We start from the raw sequence: 14,232 nt of genomic DNA on the forward strand, positions 1-14,232 counted from the left end.
TCATTTATACAACCCCCACACACATGTATAAATCCAGAATCCATATGCACTTCAGGAAAAATTAATCTCCCTGAACTTTGTATTCTTTATTTAAATTGGATTTTTCTAAATCAGAAGTTTTGAAGGGATTAAGAAAGCACCCAATTCCAGAGAATGCTCAACTTCAGAGAAAAGCTATCCTTGTCCATATTAGAAGTAAACTGTATTTTGTGTTTTGTGATTGTGTGTGACTTAAGGGAGAGTTGTTCTCTTGGGAACCAACATCTATGTGAGTTCTCAGAAGTCTCTGTGTTCAGTTTCTGAAGATAGAAGCACCGGAGCCTTATGGGACAGAAGCCCATGGAAACTGCTCCAGGCCTCCTTCTATGTATGTTTTATCCAAGTCCATCCATAAATCTTGCATGCCTGATGTGGTTCAATATTTGAACCAATGTAGTATTTTCAAGATCACTACAACAATAATTTTGCCACTTAAATTCTCCAGAAATTTATTGGGAATTTTTTCTTCTCTGGGAGACATTACCCAAATGTTTTCATCCCACTCTTTATTTCCATGAAGAAACTTTTGGGTTACTTTTGGAAATGTTTAAAAACTTTTTCCCTGCTGTCTTTAATAGTTATTTTTACTCATATATTTACTTAAAGCTGATCTTCTTTCAGCAATGATTTAATGTGCCTGACAAAGATGCATTAAATGCAGCACAAACAGAAAACTAAAATTGGTAGGAGGCAAAAAGAAAGTAAAGAAGGGATAGGAGAGGCACAAAAAGAGTAAGAAGAAAGAAAGTAAAGAAAAAGAGAAATAGGACAGAAATAAATAGTTTAATTGTCTAATAAAATTTATGTGGCTCAAAATTTCTCTAGCAGTTAGAAGGGAAAAAATTAAGATGAATTACACACTTCAAAAGGTCCATGAGAGAAAACCAAACCCACTGTTTAAGAGAATTAAAACTATTTTTGGTGAAAGACAGGCATTTCCCCAGGGGTTTCTGTGGTATTCACATCGTGTTGCTTCCTTTAAACAGAAGACAAAGCAATGCCTCTTACTCCAGGCACCATGCAGAGGTTCAAAAAAAGGAAGTCTTCATATGCCTTAATTAATGCTTTACTCAAGAACTTACTTTGGAGGCTGGGGTGTGGCTCAGTTATGGAGCACTCACCTGGCACATGCAAGGTCCTAGGTTCAATCTCCAGCACTGCAAAAAAAGAAAAAGAACTTACTTGGTTCTGTGGAGGTAGTCAGATATGACGTGCCAGAGACCACACATATTCCTGAAGTATTGACCTGGTGTGGGTATCAGAGGTCAAGCAGGATAAGGAGGGTATACACATATGGTGGTGGTGGTGGGGTTCTCCCCAGCCCGGGACACTGGAGTATGAGTCAGGTAAAGAGTGCCTCCCATCTGTCTGTGGTATATTTGAAACCAAACAGATTGTAAGCTTCATGTGACAAATAGTGATAGCTGCTTACCCAGTAACCATTCTTTTCATCCTTTCTGTCAGAAATTTAATTCTTCAGAGAGACAATGTGCCAAGTAAAAATACTCACCTCCTCAGACTCAGCTCCCCTGAAGCTAGGATAGTCATGTGACCCAGCTCTGACAAATGAGACATAAGTAGAGACTTTCAGGAAAGTAATTGTTTTCTTTTTTTTTTTTCAGATTTTATTTTTTTAATTTATTTTTATTGTAAACAAATGGGACACATGTTGTTTCTGTTTGTACATGAAGTAACAGCATACCATTTGCATAATCATACATTTACAGAGTAATGATGTTTGATTCATTCTGTTATTTTTTCCCTTCCCCCCCACCCCTCCCACCCCTCTTTTTCCCTCTATACAGTCCCTCCTTCCTCCATTCTTGCCCCCCACCCCCCATTATGTGTCATCATCTGCTTATCAGTGAGATCATTTGTCCTTTGGTTTTTTGAGATTGGCTTATCTGACTTAGCATGATATTCTCCAATTTCATGCATTTGTCTGCAAATGCCATAATTTTATTATTCTTTATAGTTGAGTAATATTCCATTGTATATATATACCACAGTTTATCCATTCATCAATTGAAGGACATCTAGGTTGGTTCCACAATCTGGCTATTGTGAATTGAGCAGCTATGAACATTGATGTGGCTGTATCTCTGTAGTATGCTCGTTTTAAGTCCTTTGGGTATAGGCCGAGGAGTGGGATAGCTGAGTCAAATGGTGGGTCCATTCCAAGTTTTCTAAGGAATCTCCACACTGCTTTCCAGAGTGGCTGCACTAATTTGCAGCCCCACCAGCAATGTATGAGTGTCCCTTTGTCCCCACATCCTCTCCAACACCTATTGTTGCTTGTATTCTTGATAATCACCATTCTAATTGGGGTGAGATGGAATCTTAGGGTGGTTTTGATTTGTATTTCTCTTATTACTAAAGATGGTGAACATTTTTTCATATGTCTGTTGATTGCTTGTAGATCTTCTGTGAAGCGTCTGTTCATATCCTTAGCCCATTTGTTGATTGGGTTATTTGTATTCTTGGTGTAGAGTTTTTTGAGTTCTTTATATATTCTGGAAATTAGTGCTCTATCTGAAGTATGAGTAGCAAAGATATTCTCCCACTCTGTAGGCTCTCTCTTCGCATTGCTGATAGTTTCCTTTGCTGAGAGAAAGCTATTTAGTTTGAATCTATCCCAGTTATTGGTTCTTGCTTTTATTTCTTGTGCTATGGGAGTCCTGTTAAGGAAGTCTGATCCTAAACCAACAAGTTGAAGATTTGGACCTACTTTTTCTTCTATAAGATGCAGGGTCTCTGGTCTGATTTCAAGGTCCTTGATCCATCGTGAGTTGATTTTTGGCTTCTTCTATTTCATTGCTTGATATTGATCTGCTTAAATTGTGTATGTCCTCCTGGTTCAGTTTGGGAGGAGCATATGTCTCTAGAAATTTGTCAATGTCTTTGGTAGTTTCTGGTTTGTTGGAATACAGATTTTCAAAGTAGCTTCTCATGTTCTGTATCTCAGTGGTGTCTGTCATGATATTTCCTTTTTCATCACGAATTTTAGTAATTTGAGTCTTCTCTCTCCTTCTCTTTGTTAGTGCGGCTAAGGGTTTGTCTATTTTGTTTACTTTTTCAAAGAACCAGCTTTTTGTTTTGTCAATTTTTTGAATTGTTTATTTTGTTTCAATTTCATTGATTTCAGCTCTGATTTTAATTATTTAATGTGTTCTACTACTTTTGCTGATATTCTGTTCTTCTTTTTCTAGGGCTTTGAGCTGTAATGTTAGGTCATTTAGTTGTTGACTTTTCATTCTTTTCTGGAATGCGCTCCATGCAATGAATTTTCCTCTTAGTACTGCTTTCATAGTGTCCCAGAGATTTTGATACGTTGTATTGTCATTCTCATTGACCTCTAAGAATTTTTTTATCTCCTCCCTGATGTTTTCTGTTATCCATGTTTCATTCAATAGCATATTATTTAGTCTCCAGGTGTTGGGGTAATTTCTGTTCTTTATTTTGTCATTGATTTCTATTCTCAGTCCATTATGATCTGATAGAACACAAGGCAGTATCTCTATTTTTTTGCATTTCCTAAGGGCGGCTTTGTGGCATAACATATGGTCTATTTTCGAGAAGGTTCCAAATGCTGCTTCCGAAGAAAGTGAATCCACTCATTGATGGATGGAATATTCTATATGTGTCTATTAAGTCTAGGTTATTGATTGTGTTATTGAGTTCTATGGTTTCTTTGGTTGGATTTTGTTTGGAAGATCTATCTAGTGGTGACAGTGGTGTGTTAAAGTCACCCAGAATTATTGTGTTGTGGTCTATGTGATTCCTGAAATTGAGAAGAATTTGTTTGATGTACAGGGATGCGCCATTGTTTGGGGCATAAATATTTACTATTGTTACGTCTTCCTGATTTATGGTTCCCTTAAGTAGTATGAAATGTCCTTCTTTATCCCTTCTGACTAACTTTGGCTTGAAGTCCACTTTATCTGATATAAGGATGGAAACCCCCGCTTTTTTACTGAGTCCATGTGCGTGGTAGGTTTTTTCCCATCCTTTTCCCTTTAGTCTGTGGATATCTTTTTTTTTTTTTTTTTTTTTTTTTTTTTTTTTTTTTTTTTTTGCGGTGCTGGGGATCAAACTCAGGGCTTTGTGCTTGCAAGGCAAGCACTCTACCAACTGAGCTATCTCCCCAGCCCTGGATATCTTTTTCTATGAGATGAGTCTCTTGCAGGCAGCATATTGTTGGGCCTTTCTTTTTAATCCATTCTGCCAGTCTATGTCTTTTGATTGATGAGTTTAGGCCATTAATGTTCAGGGTTATTATTGAGATATGATTTGTATTCCCAGTCATTTGGGTTTATTTTTGGTTTTTAAGTTGGCTTGGTTTCTCCTTTGAGTGGTTTTTCTCTAGGGTAGTTCCTCCCTTTGCTGACCTACATTGTTGTTTTCCATTTCCTTTTCATGGGATATTTTGTTGAGAACATTCTGTAGCTCAGGCTTTCTATTTGTAAATTCTTTTAACTTTTGTTTATCATGGAAGGATTTTATTTCATCTTCAAATCTGAAGGTAAGTTTTGCTGGGTAACGGATTCTTGGTTGGCAATCATGTTCTTTCAGAGCTTGAAATATGTTGTTCCAGGCCCTTCTAGCTTTTAGAGTCTGGGTTGAGAAGTCAGCTGCTATCCATATTGGCTCCCCCTATATGTAATCTGATGCTTTTCTTTCGCAGCCTTCAAAATCCTATCTTTATTTTGAATGTTAGGCATTTTCATTATAATGTGCCTTGGTGTGGATCTGTTGTGATTTTGTGCATTTGGTGTTCTGTAAGCCTCTTGTATTTGATTTTCCATTTCATTCTTCAGGCTTGGGAAATTTTCTGATATTATTTCATTGACTAGGTTGTTCATTCCTTTGGTTTGTATCTCTGTGCCTTCCTCAATCCCAATAATTCTTAAATTTGGTCTTTTCATGATGTCCCATAGTTCTTAGAGATTCTGTTCATGACTTCTTACCATCTTCTCTGTTTGGGCAACTTTATGTTCAAGATTAAATATTTTGTCTTCATTGTCTGAGGTTCTGTCTTCCAAATGGTCTAGTCTTTTGGTGATGCTTTCCATTGAGTTTTTTATTTGGTTTATTGTTTCCTTCATTTCAAGGATTTCTGTTTGGTTTTTTTTTTTTTTTTTTTTTTTGAGAATCTCTACCCCTTTGTTGAAATGATCTTTTGCTTCCTGCAGTTGCTCTGTCAGCTTATTGGTATTATCATTCATTGCCTGCATTTGCTCTCTTATCTCATGCTTTGCTTTGCAAATCATCTTAATCATGTATAATCTGAAGTCCTTTTCTGACATTTCTTCTACCATACTGTCATTGAATTGTATTAATATAGAATCTAGATTTGTTTGGATCATTTTCTTCCCTTTTTTTTCATGTTGTTCATGTATCTTCCCCTCTAGCAGTGCAGATCTGGGGTATTGCAGATTTCCCCCTATAGGTTTATAGTGGCCCTATAGGTTTCCAAAACCTTTTCTTTAAGGGGAGATCAGTATTAGCAGTGCCCAATTCAGACACTATGCAATCCTAGACCAAATAGCCCCTATGAGGACAATAACAAAATTGTCATAATAAACAGAGTGAGTTCAAATATTATCTTCAGTAAAACAGATTTGCAATAAGGTCTGCAGTTTCAAATGGAGGACAAAGAGGATGCAGAGGTATGTAGAATGTGGCTGTTAATTGGATAAGAAAAGAATATATAGAACTTCTAGATTAAAGAAAGGGCGAGAGTGTAATCAAAAGAAATTGGATGTTAGCATGCAACAAAGGGAGAAAGAGACTCTGAGGGAACAGGTAAACAAAAGGAAAAGAGAGCAAGAAAAGTAAAGAAATAAAAACAAAATTTTTCAATAAGGAGAAAAAAGAAAATCTACAGTATAACAGTCATATAGTAATAAAACCTCCCAGTCTTCAGTAGCCTGATGCATGAGAGGTACCTGACATTGAGCTTCTAGTCTCCAGCAGGTGTCTCAGGATGGGTTTTGCCCCACCTAAAGATCGGAGCTATGGCTTCCAGGATTATCCAAGATGGCCACTCTGGCTTCGAAATGTGTTGGCAAATGGGGAGCTGCAGCTCAGGGTGTGGATGTGGTCAGCTGGAGGTCCTGGAGGCGGGGTGTGGTTGGTCAGGCAGGGGTCCTGGAGTTCAGGTGTGTTTGGTGTGGTTGCGGGATCCTGGAGGCTGGTTGCAATCAGTCGGTCTGGGGTCCCGGTGATAGGGCGCAGTCAGTTGGTCTGGGGGTCCTGGCAACAGGGAGCAGTCAGTCAATGTGAGGGCCCCAGAGGCAGGGAGTGATCAGTCGGGCCGAGGGATCCTGGAGACGGGCTCAGTCAGTCCGGCCAGAGGTCCTACAGGGCCTGGCTGTTGTCTCAAAACGGCAGCAGCCACGTGTAATCAAACCTGCAGGTACTGTAACAGTGAACTTCCAGGCATCAGCAGGCAGCTGGTGCTCCAGTGGTGGTCGGCGATCAGTTTGCTAACTGTTGTCAGGCGATCGAGAGATGAACCTTGTATGTTGGGTGATGGGTAGGTGTAAGACAGGCGATGGACAGGCGAGAGGCAGGCAAATGGCAGATGATAGGCGCCTGACAGTGAGCAATCTGCACTCAAAAAAGGCGTTGATATGCTGGCAGACTGCAGGTGGTCACAGCAGACAAATGGGGTAAACAGCAGGGGATCGATAAGCAGCAAAAACTGCCTCACTAAGAAACAGATATCCTCTGCTTGAAACCGGAGTTATGGAGTGACATGGAATGCAGCCTCCCTCTAGTCCGCCATCTTGGATCTCCTCATCATTTTATTTTTACAATAAAATTTTTTAAAAAAAATTTGGTGCTGGGGATGGAACCCAGTGCCTTGCCCATACTAGGTAAACACTATCACTGAGCTACATCTCCAGTCCTTTTTAGTTTTATTTTGAGATGGGGTCTCACTAAGTTGCCCAGGCTAGCCTTGAACTAGTGATCCTCCTGCTTCAGTTTCCCTAGTGGCTGGGGTTACAGGCATGTTCCACCATGCCCAGTCCTGCCCCAGTTTCTATAATGCAGTCACAATACTTGGTGACATGAAAGAGATCTTTTTAAAAATGTTTTCTTTTAGTTGTTTTTTTATATTTTTTAAAATTTTTTAGTTGTAGATGGACACAATACCTTTATTTATTTATTTTTATGTGGTCCTGAGGATTGAACCCAGGTTCTCCCACATGCTAAGTGAGCTCTCTATCCCTGAACCATACCCCAGCCCATTCTTTATTTTATTTTTGTGTGTTGCTGAGAATCAAACCCAGTGCCTCACACATGCTAGGCAAGTGCTCTACCATTGAACCACAGCCCTAGCCCGATATCTTACTAGCATTTTTTAAAAAAATCTACATGTTTAGGATGGCAGAGCAGGATGACAGAAAGACCCTAGGACTTTAAAGACACTGCAGAGCTCCTGTGTTGCCTACCTCATGACTTTGAGTTATGTAACAACAGCTGGCAAATTACTGATTTTTTTTTTACCCTACTAACACTTCACTCCACTCTCTTATAGTCATCCTGCAGTGTTCGACTCATGCTAGGTATTCATTGAGTTACTAATTTAGTGGCACTTAGTGTGCTAGAGTCCCCATCAAATGTGTTCAAATTTGAATTCATTCAAATAGTTTTTGCCTCAGGTAGTATGGCTTCCTGAGGCCAAGAAGGATGAGGATGTAAGTCTTGATATCTGTCCACAGGGAGTTCTGTGTTGTTCTGGAAAAATAAGACACAAGAAAAATATACTTCAGGGTTTTATATGATTAAAGAGGAGAATTAACACCAGGACTAGTATTTTTACTTTATTTCATTGATTGCTCAAAATAACTGCAAAACATTTCAGAGATGAGAAAACAATTGCCATTAAGCAATTGGTGGAAGAGATCCTCATAGATGACATATAGCAGAGTATAAATCAAACTCAGGTCTGATGGTTCTCAAATTCACACTTGTTATTTGAAACTCTGACAAGACTCATCTAAACAATCAGGGGTCATTGGCTTCCTGGAGGATGGAGAAGGCTAAATCTTGAAGGATAGGCAAATCTTGAAGGATGGTATAACTGAGATATCATATGTCATCAATGGAAATAAAGATATATCATGCCCCATTCAACAGTCAGGAGGATGTCGAAGATTGAGTTCTTTAAACAAGTTTCTGTTGACTTATCTCAGTGTCCTAGGATGTCACTGTGGGATATACTAAGGTTAATTTTGGGAAAGGGCCTGGTGTATAGTTGCTCAGTTTTTGATGTTGTTTTTATTCTTTTAGAAGGTGCTCCAGCCGGGTGGGGTGGCGCATGCCTGTAATCCCAGCAGCTTCAGAGACTGAGGCAGGAGGATTGCGAGTTCAAAGGCAGCCTCAGCAAAAGTGAGGCACTAAGCAACTCAATGAGACCCTGTCTCTAAATAAAATACAAAATAGGACTGGGGATGTGGCTCAGTGGTCGAGTGCCCCTCAGTTCAATGCCCAGTACCCCCGCCACTAAAAGAAAAGACAGAAAGTGCTCCATTTCCTCAAAACGAAGGCAAACATCATTTAGACTACTCGGAAAGCTGACAATCTTGCTAGAGAGATACTTAAATTATTTAAGAATTCCAAAATAGAAAGTGTCACAAGGTGATATAATACTAGTGATAACAAAACAACCTCAAAGACTATGCTCTTTACTACTCTGCCTTTTTACCCTGTAGTGTGGGAGATGCACAGGAAGAAGCAAGCAGAAAAGATTGCAAGTAGAAACTCCAATTAGAAGGCTGTATGCAATCACCATAGGGTCAGTGGCACACATCAGGGTGGTGAAGATGGGCATAAAAGGAGAGAATGGTAAAGAGAAACATTAAAAAAAGAAAAAAAAACAGGCCTAGTTAAGAACTGCTGAGCAGAGTGAAAAAGAAAAGTCTTAGATGACCCCAAATGTCAGTGGTATAACTGAGATACCCCATGTCATCAGTAGAAAGGGAGATGCCAGGACAGGGAGACCATCTGGGAAGGAAGAATTTCATGCATTCAATTCAGTATATGGTAAGACCAGGAGATCCATTATTTAATTATTCAAGTGAACACATTTGGCAGAAAGTTAACACTGAGAAAGGACAGTCAGATGAATGGCTGTGCTTAGTAGTGATGCTAAAACTGTGAGAAGGTTCATGTACCTCAAGGAACATAGGAGCTGCAGCTGCCCTCCCTGACCTCCCCGCTGACATCAAGTTCTGGTTCCTGCTGTATTTACTTTTGTCAATATGACTGAAATGTATATGGCTCAAAACTATGACATACCAAAACTGGCTAAAAACTTGAAGAAATTTAAAAAGACTTTTCCAAGATGTTATGTCCTAGTTCATGATGCAGATTCAGCATAGCCTTCTTAAGAATATAGATTTTGCCACTCTTGAGAACTTCCACAGCCATCTGAACCCCAAATTCTGAATTTAATCTCTAACTGCAACAATTTTCTCCTTTGCTAGATCCCATATTGCCTTGCAACAGAAATAGGATCACAAGTTTAAGACTACATTTACTTTTCCAACATCCTCACCACTTCCATCTTTTTCTAGTGCCTTGGGAGGTCCTAAGACTAGAAATATGGTGCTAGATGAGTAAACATGGCTTTAATTAATAGTCTCCTTACTTACTCTTTGGGATTTCTCTCTCTCTTCCCCTTCCCTCTACTCCTTTCTTTCTAATTTGTACTAGGGATTGAATCCAGGGCTGAACTATACCCCAGCCCTTTTTATTTTTTATTCTCAGATAGGGTCTCACGAAGTTGTTTTGGGCCTTGCTAAATTGCTAGGACTGTCCCTGAACTTGTGATCCTCCTGCCTCAGCATCTCAAGTTGTGGGATTACAGTTGTGCACCACATCTCCCAGCTGCTCTTTGGGATTTTTACTATCTTTTGTCAAAATGAAATTGATCAGTTTGTATAGCTGGTCAGATATAAATAATGCTGATTTCTCAGTTTAGCAATTATAATGAGTGCTTGTTAAACATTTGGTACTAAATTATGTTGTTTCAAAATAATTAAAATTGATTTGCAGAAGGAAAAAGGACATAGGGATAAAAGCAGAGGACTCAAGACTGAATCTTATATTGTGATGACAGTTGAGGTAGAGAAGGGTAAAGGAAGGGTAGAGAATGAGAAACTCACCAAAGAAACTAAGCCTCAAAGAAGTAGGAACTGTCTTAACACAGTGCCTGACTGAAGAAGCAGTGAACAGTGAATTCATAGTTGGTAGACAACTGCATTCAATAGCATAGGAGCCAAATTGTGGAGGCATTTTAAAGAGGGAGTGATTATCAGTGAAAACTGCTACAGGGAACAAACTGTAAATTTTAAAACACCTAGAGAAGTCAGGCATAGTGGTGCACACCTGTAATCCCCACTACTTGGGAGACAGAGGTAGGAGGATTGCAAGTTTTAGGCCAGCCTGGGTAACTTAGTAAGACCGTGTCTCAAAAAAATAAAATAGATGGGCTGGAGTTGTAGCTCAGAGGTAGAGCACTTGCCTAGCAAGTGTGAGACACTGGTTGATCCTCAGTACCACATAAAAATAAATAAATAAAATAAAGGTATTGTGTCCATCTACAACTGAAAAATATTTTAAAAATAAGGGCTGGGGTTGTGGCTCAGTGATAGAGTGCTTGCCTAGCATGTGTGAGACACTGGGTTTGATTCTGAGCACTACATATAAATAAATGAATAAAATAAAGGTCCATCAACAACAACAATAAAATTTTTTTAAAAAGTATCCAACTTCTTTAAAATAAAATAGAAAGGGATGGGGATCTAGCTCAGGGGTACAGCACCTCTGGTTTAATCCCTAGTAAAACACACACATACACACATACATGCACAAAACACCTAGAGAGCTTGACAAGATTTAGAAGTTTAAGTGGTATTGACACTGATAACCTTCTTATGAGGTAAAAAGGAGGAATAATGCACTTGAGCAGCAATGAAAGTTGTGCCAGCTAATTTGATAGCTAGCTGTTTTCTTCCTATCCCTTAATCAAGTTGGAGTTCTTTCTCAACTTCCTTGGTCACTGAGGAAACATCATCCTCTCTGGGACCCAGGTTCAGACTGTGGTATTAAGCCAAAGGCATCTCTTTGCAGCCATCTCTAAGCACAGATCTTTTCCTTTCCTGGATCTGTTGCAAGAAAAAAAAAATCACCCAACTAGTCTTTGGAAAGTATCCCCAGGATATTTTTCTACTTGCTGTTATTCTTTTTCTCCAACTATTTTGTTGTTGTTTTTATTGATGGTGCTTGTTATGTTGGTATTGGGGATTGAGCCCAGGGGTGCTGAACCACTGAGCCACATCCCCAGCCCTCTTTAAAAAAAAATTTATTTAGAGACAGGGTCTCAATGAGTTGCTTAGAGCCTTGCTAAGTTGCTGAGGTTGGCTTTGAATTTGCAATCCTCTTGCCTCAGCCTCCAGAGCCACTGGGATTACAGGCATGCACCACCATGCTCTGCTCAATTTAAATGCTCAAAGTGTGATTTGGAGAGTGCTGTTGACTGTAGTGTCTCAGGGAAATTGAACTAGGTCCAGTCTGTTTCCAGTGTGTGCTTTTTCAGGAAAGTCCTCTAAAGTGATATACCCAGATTGTTACAAGGCCCAGGCTGCTATGACTTGGAAACAGTCTGGTTTTTATTTGTTTGTTTTTTATTTGGTACTGGGGATTAAGCCCAGGGGTGCTTAAGCATTGAGCCACATTCTCAGCCCTATTTTATATTTTATTTAGAGACAGGGTTTCACTGAGTTGCTTTGGGCCTTGCTAAATTGCAGAGGCTGGCTTTGAAATCACAATCCTCCTGCTTCAGCCTCCCAAATTGCTGGGATTACAGGCACCGTGCCTGGCCTACCAACTGTTTTTAACCCCCAACCTTTATTTTAAAATAGATAATCTTTTTACCAAGTTTAAAAGTAAAAACTAAAAGGTTTCTTCCTTTTTTTGGTACCAGGGACTGAACCTCGGGGCATTTTACTACTGAGCCACATCCCCAGCCCTTTTTTATTTTTTCAGAAGGGTCTCACTTAGTTGCTTAGAGCCTAATTTAGTTACTGAGGCTGGACTCGAACTTGCGATCATCCTACCTCAGCCTCCTCAGCCTCCTAAATTGGTGAGACTACTGTCATGAGCCACCATTCTTCCTTTTTTTTTTTTTTGGTGCTGGGGATCAAACCCAGGGCCTTGTGCTTACAAGGCAAGCACTCTACCCACTGAGCTATCTCCCCAGCCCTCCATTCTTCCTTTTTTAAGGTTGTTTTTGTCATTCATAATACCTGGCTGAAGAAGCGTCCCCTTTGTCCTTCTTGCCTCTTGCAGGTAACTTGTATTGGCTTGTGTTTGTCGTTTCAGTGGTTCTTTTTTTTTTTTTTTTTTTTTGCAGTGCTGGGGATTGAACCCAGGGCCTTGTGCTTACAAGGCAAGCACTCTACCAACTGAGCTATATCCCCAGCCCCTTTCAGTGGTTCTTTATGCATAGTGCATACAATATTCTAGACCTTGGTTTTGTAACTTAAAGATTTCTCCTCAGTATGAAGAGATAATTTTTTGCTTTTTGTTGTTTTTAAATTCATGCTTACTCGAATGTTGTTCCTCTGCTCACCTTTGATCTTTTCTTTTGTCTTTAATGCTTTATATAGTCAACATATTTAGACTTTCTAATTTCCCAGATGGTCATGTATTTTGAAAAATAGCCCCCAATTCATACCCCTTCCTCTGGAAGAGTGGTAACTGGAGACATTGGTTTAGACCCCAACTCACACACTTGCTCTGTTCTTTAGAGGAAAGGTGGCTCAGGATTTTTCTTCTCTTTTCTCCTCCTACCTTCCCATGCAAAGGGAATGGTTAAACGGGATTGGGAAGATTCCATGGCACTAAACTGAACAACAGTCAAAGAAAGTGGAACTTTTAGAGGAGTAAAGAGCTAAGTGGCTGTTTCCATCTTCTGTCAGGAAGCTACCTTTTGTTTAATCCTCCCTTTGTGGCAGCCATGCCTAGGAGCAGGCTCCCAGGCCATCAAGACAAACTTTCTTTCCATTCTTCCCACTAGTGCTCATAGACAGGGCCTTGTCACATCAGTGGAGAAAGAGCCAAGCCTAGAATGTGGGCTTCAGAGACCTCAGGCCTATGTAGCATAGGAAAATGGCTGTCATCAACCTCATTCCTTACAGTTCTATACTGGAGTTGGACACCAAAGTCCCAGCTAATGATAAAGGGTTACTTTGCTTTGTTTTATACTCTGGGCATAGATTTCCCTGAGACCTCCTGTAAACAGGTAATAGGCCAGGATTCACGTTCTACTCCATCCTGGCCATATATATATCCTAAGCCATATTCGCCTCATCCCTTCTGAATAGATCTTCAAATGCAAATTTCAAACATGTGACTGTGAAGAAAAGAGGTACTTGACCCACGTTTCAATTTCTTTATCTTTCAAAAGAGACTAATAATATAGTCTTCACACATTTGATGTGAAGGTTAAGTGACTCAATGTATGCAAAATATTTAAAACAATGCCCAGCTCTTATAGCAGGTGCTCAATAAACAGCTGCTATTAGTTTTACTGTAATTATTACTGAGCATTACAGTGGCATGTTTAAGAGCCAGGGTTTTAGAATTAGACTGTTCTCTGACCTTGGATCCAGACTCTGCGCTTAGCATCTGTTTGGCCCCAAGCAAGTTAGCTAACCTCTCAAAACTTCAACTTCCTCAATCATAAAAACATGGATAGTAATAGTACCCCTCTCTTAGGGTTGCTGAGAGATTTCAAATGTACACTGCTTAACATACTGCCTGATATATAAGTAGCTGTTGTATCTTAACAGCATTTCAAAACCCAAACCCAACTACATTTAAATGATTTCTGCCCTTCAGATAAGGTTGGAGGTACCTCTTCACATATGCTGGTGGGCGGGGAAGGTGCAAAATTTACTCATAAAATGTACTTACTATTGACATCAGCTGCTGCCACTATTCTCCCCCCCCACACACCATCTTACAACCCAGATTGTCAGTCTGCGAACATCCTAGCTAGCCATTTGTCCACTTGTCAGCCTATGAACATTCTCGGCAGTCATTGGTCAGTTATTGTTAGCCTGGGAAATTCAACTACTTAAGAAGAGCTCCACCACCATTCTCTCTCCCTTGCTC

At 39.7% G+C, this 14,232-nt stretch overlaps 1 protein-coding gene across 1 annotated transcript in view; it reads right to left on the reverse strand.

Annotated features, from left to right (window-relative positions):
* Window positions 1-7,207: 7,207 nt before the first annotated feature.
* Window positions 7,208-14,232, reverse strand: part of RP2 (RP2 activator of ARL3 GTPase) — a 57,049-nt gene continuing 50,024 nt past the window's right edge. Inside the window, exon 6 of the mRNA XM_079123546.1 lies at window positions 7,208-7,785. The gene's annotated coding sequence lies outside the window, so the exon portion shown is untranslated. The remainder of the gene's footprint in view (window positions 7,786-14,232) is intronic.

The sequence above is a fragment of the Sciurus vulgaris genome (genome assembly GCF_902686455.1).
Source record: "Sciurus vulgaris genome assembly, chromosome: X".
NCBI classification, from domain to species: domain Eukaryota; kingdom Metazoa; phylum Chordata; class Mammalia; order Rodentia; family Sciuridae; genus Sciurus; species Sciurus vulgaris.